This window comes from Diplotaxodon limnothrissa, linkage group LG17, assembly GCF_057381915.1.
Source record: "Diplotaxodon limnothrissa isolate DT_005_m linkage group LG17, D_limnothrissa_male_GT1.1, whole genome shotgun sequence".
Lineage (NCBI taxonomy): Eukaryota > Metazoa > Chordata > Actinopteri > Cichliformes > Cichlidae > Diplotaxodon > Diplotaxodon limnothrissa.
In genome coordinates, this window is record NC_140612.1 from 2,079,945 (window position 1) to 2,092,562 (window position 12,618).

The window sequence follows — 12,618 nt, forward strand, 5'->3', positions numbered from 1 at the left end:
TCCGTCTTTGTCGCTGCTTTTATGTGTCTTTGCTCATGTGTGTGTGTGTGTGTGTAATGCATTATGTTCAGCGAGGACATTGTGAAGTGTTAGGAGGTGCTGCTGTACTCAGATAAAATGTGTGTTTTGGATGCGTGGCGCAGTAGGTGGTGTTTGTGTATGCCGTCTCATAATTGCTGGCTGTCTTTGTTTTGCGTCTGCTTGTACGACTGTGTGTGTACATGTTTGTGAGTGTGTGGGGATATGCAGCAGAGTGTGGGCGGTGATTTAAATGAAATGAGTATTAAGTTTAAGCTGAGGTGGGAAGGCAGAAGTCTTCCTGCCATCATCCAATTCTACCTTGTTGCATGTTCGTCCCTTACTCACCTCTCTTTACCTTCCCTGTTTCTTTCTTTTATGTCACTGACTACTTTGTTTCCTCTGACTCGTATCGCACACACACACACACACACACACACACACACACGCACACACACACACACACACGCACACGCGTGCGCGCACAGACGCTGTAATTACAACTGATCCAGGCTGAGTCTTTAGCTTGTCTGTCTTTGAACATCATTGCTGTTGCCTCTGAAGCTTCCCTTTGAATTATTGGAATTCTGTTTATGCACACACACAGAAAGGCTGGCTGAAACTGCACAGTCTGGCTGTTATCTCTCTATAATTTATACATAAAGAAGACATATATATATAAACACACAGGCTATTGACAGAGATTGGTATGCAGGTGTAATCCTGGTTGATTACACCTTGGAATTTTAAGAGAATTCCATTGCTACAACCATGGCAGATACGCCAAGAAATAAGAGCAGTAAGACAATCAGAGATGGTGCAAAAAGGCCAATAAAAATCTATACAGGAACCACAAACGCCCAAAATGCTGGTACCAAGCCATAAAAACAGAACAATAAAACTGAGATTTGTAGTATTACGATTACAACTTTAATACATCGTCTATTCACGCTTTTCCACTTTATTTTACTTTCAGAGGGATGTAACTTTTATACAATATACAATACAGTGACAGTATCTGATACCACATACATTAGATATTTTACGTTTATGGTACAAGAGTCCAACACAATCTGCCAATTTGTGCTTATCCGATTACTGCTTTCAATAAAACATTGACAGAAACCTCCCAGCATTATAAAGCCTTTTTTTTACCTCAATTAATTCTGACAGAGAAGTTAATTATATCAAAACCATTATTAAAAGTAGCAATACAAGAAAGATATAAAACTCCATCACACGAGCTATTGTTGTTGGCCTGCTCATGGAGCTGTGGCTGAGTGGGCTAAGGTGCTGGATTTAGGCTCCAGGCATTTTGATGGCGTGGGTTTCAGTCCCCTCTATTTCCAAAAATACTTAACTTTTTACACTTTTTGAGTGGGGGTCGCAAGCTCGATTCCCACCCACTATCCAGTAAGGGTCCTGGCTAGACCCTCCCCATGCTAAAAAAAACCCCAAGCCCGTCTGCAGCCTGTATAAATAAAGGTTGTTTGTTGAGCTCGGGGGGGGGGGGGGAATATTATTATGAAAAATGAAAACAGGAATGATGGTTACATGTTTAGCCCAGCAGTTATCAGATCAGGTTTTTGCAGAACATAGACTGTATATTAATAATGGACACAGTATCCTGATCTAAAAACCTGTATTCGTCTTGTTCTAAAAAGATCTCAGGTTGTATAAAATTCATAGGAAAATGGCCTTCAACTGCTTTGTGGTGTGAGCTTTGTTCACTGGGGCTCAGTAAACCACAATGAATATAAAATATTGTGTCTGTTTTATAAATTATGGTTCCCATTAATGTCAGAAATTAGGATAAACTAGGATATGCTTATTAAAACCTTGTCAATCACAAATCAATAACCAGTGAGCTAACCACTTGTGACTGACATACTGTCCTTCTTTCCTTAGTATCTTGTGAGGCATCCACTATATTGGACCACACCCTGACATTTTCAGTCCTGATACTCTATATGCTTTGTGGCGTGATACTGATAAGATGATATTATCTCCACTTATAATTTATAATAGTGTAGTGTTAAACCATCATTACCAGATGCTTTTAGGTGGTCTCCTCTTGGATCACTAGAGTACTTATAAAAGCTTTAGGTAGGCTAATCTCAGCATTAAAGGTGTGAATGTAGCTACTCTGATGTCACCCATTAGTTATGAATTTTACAACGTTCAAATTTTGGCACCCTAACAGTGTAATTTTGTGATATTTGGGTGGTTGGGACACAGATGAATTTGTCAGCTAAGGCTAGAAAGCTTGGTTAGCTAGCAGTAGACAGCTGTACCACAAAAAGATCATATTATAATTCAGCCCAGTAGCTACAGCGTCCTGTTGTTTGTACACCTATCAATCAAAGTACCATATATTTCGTTGTTGCAGTATATGAATGACTAACCTCGTATTGTGGATGGATTATCTCAGTTGTTCTCCTGACTGAAGTTTGGTCCGTTTACAGCATCCTGCCATGCGATTGCATTTGTCTCTAACCATCAGGAACCCTCACGTTAACTTTTATCGAGTGGAAAAAAAAGTTAGCGTTCATCCTGCAGCTTCACTGTGTTTATGTTATGCTAATATACAACAATCGTTTTGCACATCATTATATACCAGCTAGCCCAACTTCAGTAACCCTACAAACGTCACTGCTGTTTAGTTTCCTGTCTTCATTTATGTTGGAAGTGATAGCAGAGCTGTACGTTTGAATTTTTTCAGAAATCTGTCAGTCAGAACATGCAATATCATGTTTAGGTGGAAGCTAGCGAGCTAACTTCCTGCTAACTTCTAACTCCGTTAAATGTAATAAATTCTGTTTTCATGGATGCCTGGATGTTAAACTTAATTGTTACACCTGGTAAAACAGCAGCTGATCATTTTATTAAAGATGAAAGAATTTAGACAGTTTGTAACTCTCAGTGATGCTGCAGTGTTCGTTTGACTTTGGGACCCGAAACGGACGGAGTTTAGGACCCAGATTACTCCGCGAGGCTCCTGTCTAAGGTAGGTAGTGCGGCTTCGTAGCTTACCAAAGTCGTACTAAAACATTTTGGACAGATTTTTGAGCGCCTTGTACCATATAAAATCGGTTCGAGGTCAGTAAGCACAACCAGAATTCCTACATGAGGCGCACCGGATTATAAGGCGCGCTGTTGATTTTTAAGAAAATTAAAGGGTTTTAAGTGCGCCGATACGATACGATACGATAGTCAGACTTGCTCTGGATTCTTTAGTAGTTAATGAACTTAGACGTGTACGAGCTTTGGAAACTGGAGTGGCTGTTTCTTGTTAGCTAACTGTCTTGTTCTGTTACCATGCTTAGTACTTCATTGATGAGCCAAATATTAAAAATACTGACCTGTTTTGGGGCAGATTTATATATGTGTGTGTGTGTGTGTGTGTATATATATATATATATAACAGTTCTGTAACTGTAACTTTGGTCGTTGCTGTGCTTTTTTTGGAAGTCGAATTTCCCAGAGGAACCCACCCTAGGGATTAATAAAGTTCTATCTTATCTCTTAGATCACGCCATTAGTGTTAACGTTGTGGCAGACAGGCGCATTTTTAGCTCCCAGGAAGAAAGAGATGAGGTGAAATATCCTCCCTTAAAGATGCGTGTTTTAAAGCCTATAAATGCAAAAAGAGGCAATTAAAAAATATGACACAATAACACAGAAAAAACGTTCTCACTATAGTAACCTCACATCCAGTCAATGACATTCAACAAAAAAAATATGAGACTTATATAAGGTGTTTTAGCTACACAAGGCTCATGTGCAAACTTAAGAATGAAACTGTAATAATCTGTTGCTTTTCCTTTAATTTAATTTTAGAAAAAAGTTTTGGTTACTGCTTTTCACACACATGCATTCACTCATACTGACACACACACACACTGGTATTGATTTAATCATTTTGGCTTGGCAGGAAACATTTGGCCTCTATTTTCTGCAGTAGCACACACACAGAATTTCTAGACACACATACTTTGGTATTAAGTTATTTGGCTGAACATTTTGGCTACTATTTTTTTTTATATCTGGAGTATACACACACAAACACGCACACATACAGAGATAGGATTTAACTTTGTCTTGGCAGGCAGGAAATGTCTCCTTTTTATTTTGTTTGTGCATCCACACAAGCGCACATATAAGAGTACACACACACACACACACACACATACACTAATGCACACACAATGGGCAGTAATCCCCCTGTACATGCAAGAGCTTTGGGCAGAGCAAGGATTTTCCTCTTCAAAGAGCAGACCACCCATTGCAGCATCAGAACAATGGTGGCCGAACTCCGGAAGATTTCATGTGGTGGCAGTTGGAGTTACACAAAAGAGTGAAGACAATGAGTGAGCGAGGATTGAAAAAGAACCAGAGAGAAATAAAGGGATGAAGGGACGGAGGGGGAGACTGAAGTCCAGCTGTTTCCACTCCTGAAAGCCGCCTTGTGTTGCGCTGTTGCGTTTTCTCTGGTCTTTTTGTCTTTAACGCTACTCGACTGTCCCCTCTGCACCAGGCAAATTAAAAGTATTCGATGTTTAAAAAGAGTCACTTGAATTCAAAGACAAAGATATTGGGGTGACAAAGAACATTCCCCGTGTTGTGGAGGTCTGTTGCCACATATGTTAGATTTCCCCCTCACATTGACTCGCACATTTCCACCCACACCTTTTCCTCTTTTCTTTGCTTTTGTCAGAGAAGTAACAAATTCATTCTCTGTTTCTGAGCAATTTGTTCCTTGTGGACATTCAGGATAATCGACTGTATTGTTGAAAGTCTTTCTTTTTATTATTTTCACACTGAAGGCGGTTGGCTGGGATGGAAAACAGATGCAAACACTGGCTGCAGAATCTACTGTGTAACATTAAGCTATTTGGTATTCACACCTTGTCATTTTGCAGCTTCTTCTGGGGGAAACTTTAAAAAAAATCATCCATGAAATTGAAGTTTAATTCTGGAAAGTAAAAGTGTGTGTGTGCGTGTGTGAGGATGGGGAGGAGGGTATTTGTGTCCAGCTGGTGGAGTTTTATATTTCTGTGCGTGATTTATTCCTCTCAGTTTACAGTTGGCTGTCAAACTTCATGGGTGAAAACTGCTCACATTGCAGAATTTCTGAGGCAACACAGATAATGTTTATTTGTTAGAGAATTTATGAGTGCCCTGTTCCTGTGCTGTTGTTCCATTGTTGTCTTGCCGTCTGTCTTTCTTGGGCTCACATGCATCCACGTGCCACTTTCCTTTATATCTTTTTTTTCTGCATTTAGATGCAGTGATTTAGTCTTGATAGGTGGGTACATATCCTCCCTCGACATCACCTTACCCAGCTATTTTATATAATGCTTATTTACAGCAGAAAAAAATTCTGCCTCCACATTAATTCATCAGTAGTAAAAACTGTTACTCAGTAACAGAATACAGCACTCACACTTCTCTCAATAAATACCTTTTTAAGTGCATTTTGCTGACATGTTCACTGTGCAACTTTTAATTGTAATGGAGAATTTCTTGTGGGCAGCACGGTGGCACGGTGGTTAGCACTGTTGCCGCACAGCAAGAAGGTCCTGAGTTCAATTCCACCATCAGGCCGGGGTCTTTCTGTGTGGAGTTTGCATGTTCTCCCCGTGTTTGCGTGGGTTCCCTCCGGGTACTCCGGCTTCCTCCCACCGTCCAAAGACATGCAGCTTGTGGGGATAGGTTAATTGGATAATCCAAATTGTCACTAGGTGTGAATGTGAGAGCGAATGGTTGTCTGTCCCTGTGTGTTAGCCCTGCGACAGACTGGCGACCTGTCCAGGGTGTACCCTGCCTCTCGCCCTATGACAGCTGGGATAGGCTCCAGCGACCCTGAGAAGCAGAAGCGAATGGATGGATGGAGAATTTCTTGTATGTTGACAGTGGACATATTTCTCTCACCAATTAGCCATCCCCACACCCCTACTCCATATCTGCTGGAGTACTGTTGTTATGTGTTTTTTGTCCTAAAATCCTGAACTATTTATATCATACCACTGGAACTACATCTTTTTTAGTCAGTTGATGTTTGTATTTTTTTTTTTTTTTTTTTGCCTGTCCCGTTTGGCTCTTTTGCCGTCAGAATTATTGTCTAAAGGCAAAGAAAGATGCCCAACGGATTTACTTTACCAAATTGACCATCCCAGCCTTGCCGTAATGGTCCATTTGATTCACCTTTTATTGTTTATTTTATTTTCACTTACTGAACATGGGACAGACTTGACTGGGGGAAAGAAGGGGAGAAAGAAAGAGGGAGAGAGAAACAGCTGAGAAGAGGGACGGGGGAGAAGGGCAAAAGACAAAAACTAACAGAACGGGCAGAGAAAAAAAAATGCATATATCAATCACCTGGATCACCTGCTGAGAAAGAAAAAAGAAAACAAGCAGAAGAGAACAAGAGTAATAGAATAAACAGCATCACAATGATATATGGGAATATGACAGTAAATACTAAATATTAAACATTATTGTGCAGCACATAAGATCAACAGAACACAGTGTGCTTTGAGGTAGGAGCCAAAAAGGGTGTAGTTTGTGGGTGTGATCACCCGTGTGTACACCTGTGAGCATGGACGCGCTTGTTTTTTTTTTTAAAGGTTCCTTCATGTAATGATCTGCTAGAGGGTGTGGGGGGGCCACAGCCCCGTCCTCCAGGGCATTAATTGTAATGGAGAATTTCTTGTATGTTGACAGTGGACATATTTCTCTCACCAATTAGCCATCCCCACACCCCTACTCCATATCTGCTGGAGTACTGTTGTTATGTGTTTTTTGTCCTAAAATCCTGAACTATTTATATCATACCACTGGAACTACATCTTTTTTAGTCAGTTGATGTTTGTAATGTTCTCTTGTTGGTTAGCGCTGGCTCTGTCACTTGCTAGCGTGCTAATTTGTCCTGCTTCTCGATGCTTTACCTTACTTTTAGCTTTTAAGCTAAGGCTAGGTAAGCTACAAAACAAAACTTGGCTTGTGTAGCCAGACTACTGTCACACCACACATATAAGCATTTCTATTTTAGTTAATAGATTTTGAAAGCAACAATCATAGTAGTAGAAAAATGTTTCTCTAACGCTGCGTCCACAAGCGAGTTGCTTGTTGCACATCACTTTGAATCTGACAGCTTGTCACATGCTAACATTTCGAGTCTAATACAGTATATTTACTACAAGGTTGGTCAACAATATCCACCTCATGTTTATTCTGCTTGTATTTGCTCGAAGTCATCAAATTTTCAGTCGCTGCCAGCGTGGGCAACTTAGGAAGCTAAAATTAATTTAATTTAATAATATTAAAGCTTAACTAGCAGGCGAGAGAACTATTAAATAAATTTGAAATATTTTACATTGGTGTTATCTTTTTTTAAAATAGGTATATTAAAGTTAGTATAAACTATTTGTCTGAGTAATATGTTGTAATTGGTGTCTCAGGGTTGTCAAATTAGTTTTTACATTTATTTATTTGCATTTTATTTTGAGGTTAGTTTAGAGTTATTTTACAGAGTTGTTTGTTTTACAAAAGGTTTCTGTTATTTAGTATTTAGTAGCTAATATTAAGTAACTTTTTTCAATTTCTTTTGTTTTGTTATCATAAGGTTTTGGATAAGGTCAAGTTTAAGAAATTCAAAGCCATAGGTAAGTTCAACTCAGTTTTATTTATATAGCACCAAATCACAACAACAGTCACCTCAAGGCGTTTTATATTGTAAGGTAGACCCTACAATAATGCATACTGAGAAAAACCCAACAATCATATGACCCCCTATGAGCAGCACTTTGGTGACAGTGGGAAGGAAAAACTCCCTTTTAACAGGAAGAAACCTCCAGCAGAACCAGGCTCAGGGAGGGGCGGGGCCATCTGCTGTGATTGGTTGGGGTGAGAGAAGGAAGACAGGATAAAAGACAGTGGCGTGTCTTCATTTAACTTAGCAAAGAAGTAATTTTAAATTATTGAAATTTGTCACAAAACATCATTTGTTCCCATTTTTTTGGCAATCTAGAAAAGATTTCACAGCAAAAATAATATTATTGCCAAATACAATGTGAAAGTATACCTGGATGAAAAAATATACAATGGAGCGCTGTTACTCGTGGATTGACCTCCTCAGAGCCTGGACCTCAACATTACTGAAGCTTTGTGGGATCATCTTGACAAAGAATGGAACAAAAGGCAACCAACATCCAGATATCTTTGGAATGTCCTTCAAGAAGCTCTGAGAACTATTCAAAGCACTTCCCTCAACTTCTACAACTGAGTAGAATTACAAACAAAAGAAAGTAAAAGCACCCCTGTGGTGTATGCCTTAAGCATGTGCACCAACAGTAAACAGACAAACTCGATAGATGGGGACTGAGTGACTCGGGCTCTCCCCAGCCATTGCTTATATTGAGAGACAAGCCTCTAGCTCCTTCTCCTATTGTTGTATAATCATTTTATTCTTCATATTTTTATTGTACACGACTTCAAATTTTGCATCAAATTTGTTTCCAAGTCCACCCATCCCTCTATCCCTTCATCCCTCCATCCAAAATATATAAAAATTATTAAATAAAGTTACATATGTAAATGTGCATATACAGCTTTACATGGACAGTTATTGGGGCATATAAAATGGTCATATATCATTAATCAATAACCACTGAGCAAATATGTTTATGTGGCAAACGTGATGCATGCATGCAGAGTTTATTCCAGCTGAATTCATGATATAGATTTCTTTATATTTCTAAATATTTTCCTAGAAAGAAGATGGGGCAAAGCTGTTGCACACCTTTTAAAAAGTTATAAAATGACATTAATATTTTGCCTAAATTATACTGCTCACCTGGGTGATCATTCTTGCAGTCGCATCTAATTTATGGTATAACTGGCTGCCTTGAAGGGAGCTCCAGCAACATCATTGGATTTTACTTTGATTTATTCAGTCTAGCACAGATTAGCTGCATAAACATGATGAGGATTTCTGCTGTTTCAGGAGGAATCACTGCCATGACGTCTAAAGTCTGGGACCAAGGGTCTGTGTGCACAGTAAAAAGGTTAATTAAATACTGTACTGTAACTGACTACAGCGTGACTTTGTAAGATTGGCACTGACACATATCAGTGGCGGTTTTAGGTCGCAGCAAATCCTGCTCCACAGAGGGAGGGATAGGTTGCATTATCCACATCACTAAACCTTTGTTAGGTGATGGACTCATCAAGGGTGTCTATGCTGCTCGCGTTCTACGTTTGCGTGGTGTTTTGGATGTGAAATAGACAAGTTGTATAAGTCCTACAGTGTTATCCAGTTCAAACAACAAATCATATTTCATCATACTTTTTGCTCAGCTCATCTGGTCAGTTCAGTTTTTTTTTCTTTTCTTTATACTGTACTATGAAAAATGTTTGGTCCTCAGCAGGTCTTAAAATTAGGTAAATAAAACCATAAATGATCTACAAAATATGACATGCCTGACTGTGTGATTATTTTGTTTAACAAAAAGTTAAAATGCAGAAACAGTGCATGAAAAACCGTAAGTATTAGAATGGAACGTAAAAGCCGAGTACTGCTAATCAAATATACAGAATTCCTCCATCCATCCATTCGCTTCCGCTTATCCTTACTTAATCAATTGATTATCAATATAAAAGCATTAGCTTTGGCAGTCTGGAGCATTCAGGTGTTTGTTGTAATGCCACAGAGGAAAGACATCAGCAGTGAAGCAGCTGCTGCTGACATCAGTCTGGGAGGGGTTATAAGGCCATTATTAAACAATTTGAAATCATTATCTTACAGCGGGGAAAATTATTCACAGGTCTGGGATTCACTGGGAGTGGAAATCCCATCACTGTGCACTGCTCAGAGAAAAAACAAGAGCTCCTGTACAACTGGGGTCTACAGGCCTCACCTAACATGTCAAAGCTCAGGAAACTACATTTAAAAAAAGATGGCATGTTTGGAGAAAGTCTCTTCTCAGCAAACAAACATGGCAGCATGGCGCAGGTTTGCAACATTGCATCCAAACAGACCGCATGACCTCTCGAACGATGTCCTTTAGACAGATTAGACCAAAGTAGTAATGTTTGGCTAAAATGCACCGTACCATGTTTGTTTAAAACCAAATACAGCAGAAATATCAGCAGAAATAACTCTAACTGTCAAACACGGTGATGGGATATTTGGGCTGGTTGCCACAGTACTTGCAGTCAATCAGTTGACTATGAACCCTTCATTAATATACCAACGAATCTAAGTTTGGCATAGTCAAAGTCCAGATCTGAGTGGACCATAAGAGAGCTGTGTATAATCGAGGGCTGACAAATCTCTGGCATGTAATCGATGGCATGTAAACAGAAAACTATTACTTTACATTATTGCTGTTAAATGTGGTTCTTCCAGCTTTTCAAACACGACTTCTGCATTTTAGCTCAGTTCTAGCTGAATAAACTATAACAAATCGTGTGTTTATCTGAGCTTACCTGATCTTTAAACATTATAAGGACTAGATCATTTTTATGTTTCCTGATATGTTAAAAACTAAAATTGTTCTAAAACTGAAACATTGTTGCTCGTTTTTTAAATTGATTATATGTAAGAAAGCTGCTGAGCATCATTCAGTTTTACTTTTGTTTTCTTGGGCCACAGTTTTCTGCTGGTTTTCTGCCTAATTTCCAGTATTAGAAGGAAATAATTTTGTAGCCTTAGAAAGCCACTGTTAGCTAACTGCCCAGCATAGGATGGCAGTCGGACAGTTTATTACAGCCACAGGGCCAAGAGAAAAGAGAATGCTGAGTTCTGTTCCCCAGGTGGACACAAATACAACAGAATAGTTCGGTTTCTCTGCGTCTTCACAAGCATCAAATATTCTTTCATTATGTGTTTATTCTTCTGTATTCTGTCTTTGTTTCTTCTCTCTTACAGCAGTGATCATTAGTATGACCATCAGCTTATCTTCTTGCAGCCGTATTGTAGTTGTTGTTAGATTTATTAAATTCCCAGCCCCTTGGTGTATTTTTTAAAGAGGCTCGCAAAAACTCACAGAAGTCTTTCTATTAACATAACGAAATCCACACATTTGTGTTTCTTGACTCAGGGTGATATGTGTCCTCTTGAAGACTATTCTTGCCGGCCAGAAGATGCACCTTCCATCCAATATTCATTCTGGCTATTGATAAACAGCAACTATGCTCTTGTAGTCTGGGGCTTTCCTTCTAGACCACTCTCCATCAGAGAAGTGCCTTATCATGGGGAGTCTGTGCAAGTTAATGGTGTCCACTGAATGGCTGATAACAAACATGAGCTGTAACCTGAGTGTTACTATGGCCATAATCTGTGTGTAATGAATGAATTCACTATGACTTTTTTTCTTGTACCCCCATTAACTTACTTGAAATTTGTGAGAATAACGTGTGGCATAGAGAGGTAAATGTTAGACTTCAGTAGCCGCGGTGCAGGCTTTGGCATCGCACTTTAGAACACAGGCCAGTTGGCACACGAAACACATGCCAATTATTGCATCAGTCATGTGCAGGGATTTTATGCATTTTGGAGCACAAATGGAAATTCTGAAAGTAAAGCACAGAATTCCCAGCGGTCCCGAGAGCTTTAATCGGTATATGATTGGTATATGATGATATTTTAGAACGTATTGTTCCTCCAACATTGATTTATTTGGGGATGACTAAGCCTCAGATGCCAAACCCTGAGGAAAAGGAACAAAAAGGAACATCTTTTGATTATCTGTGTCCGTGTGCCTTTGTTGAGGTGCAGCCCCTCATTTATGGGCCTTTTTTGGTGTCTGCTTGACAACTAAACACAAGCCCTTCTGCCAAACAAATTGGAGCTGTGTTAGGGAGAGGGGGCGGCCCAGACCCAAACTGCAGAGATGGGCACTCTTTGACAGCTGCTTTCATCTTGTTATTATTCCTCCTTCACACTCAAGGATTTTTGGGCTTCCTAAAGTATTTCTGTCGCTCTCTCCTTCCTCTTCCACTCGTTTTCTTTTTCTGTCACTGGGCTGTGATTGGCTGTTATGACAGAGCCGTCACTGGGCTGTCAGCCTCTTCTAAAGCTCGGTTTAATTACTCCTTTTCACTAACATGACATGTTCATGCACAGATGCGTGCAAACTCGCACACGCATGGGAAAGTCGCTCGCAAGCGCACACATGCTGACACACAAACCGGCGTGCTCAGCTGCGTGCCGCGTCGTCCTGCCAGCAACAAAAAAAGAAAAAAGCTGCGGTGATTGAACCCTCCGTCAGCCGTTTTACCTGACAAAGCAGACCCCCAGATGTTTGTCAGTGTTAGCTCTCTGTTTCCCGAGCCGAGCTTTGAAAACATTGTGTAGAAGTGTGAAGGCCCGGCTACTGCTGGGTTTGATGAGCTAAGATCGATCACGCGTCCTGCTGTGCCAAGCTTTGAATAGCCAATTATGGCTGCTGAAATAGAGCAGAGAATGCACGTTGACTTGAAGGAGGGAGACTTTGATTAGAAGGGGATGATGGAAACGAAGGGGCTAAAGATGCAGCAGTTATTGCCGTAGTCTATAAATGTTTAATATTCTGCTTTGTAAAGTCAACAATGATC

At 39.8% G+C, this 12,618-nt stretch overlaps 1 protein-coding gene across 1 annotated transcript in view; it reads left to right on the top strand.

Moving 5' to 3' along the window:
* Positions 1–12,618, top strand: part of mpped1 (metallophosphoesterase domain containing 1) — an 84,872-nt gene that overhangs the window by 14,743 nt on the left and 57,511 nt on the right. The window lies entirely within an intron of this gene.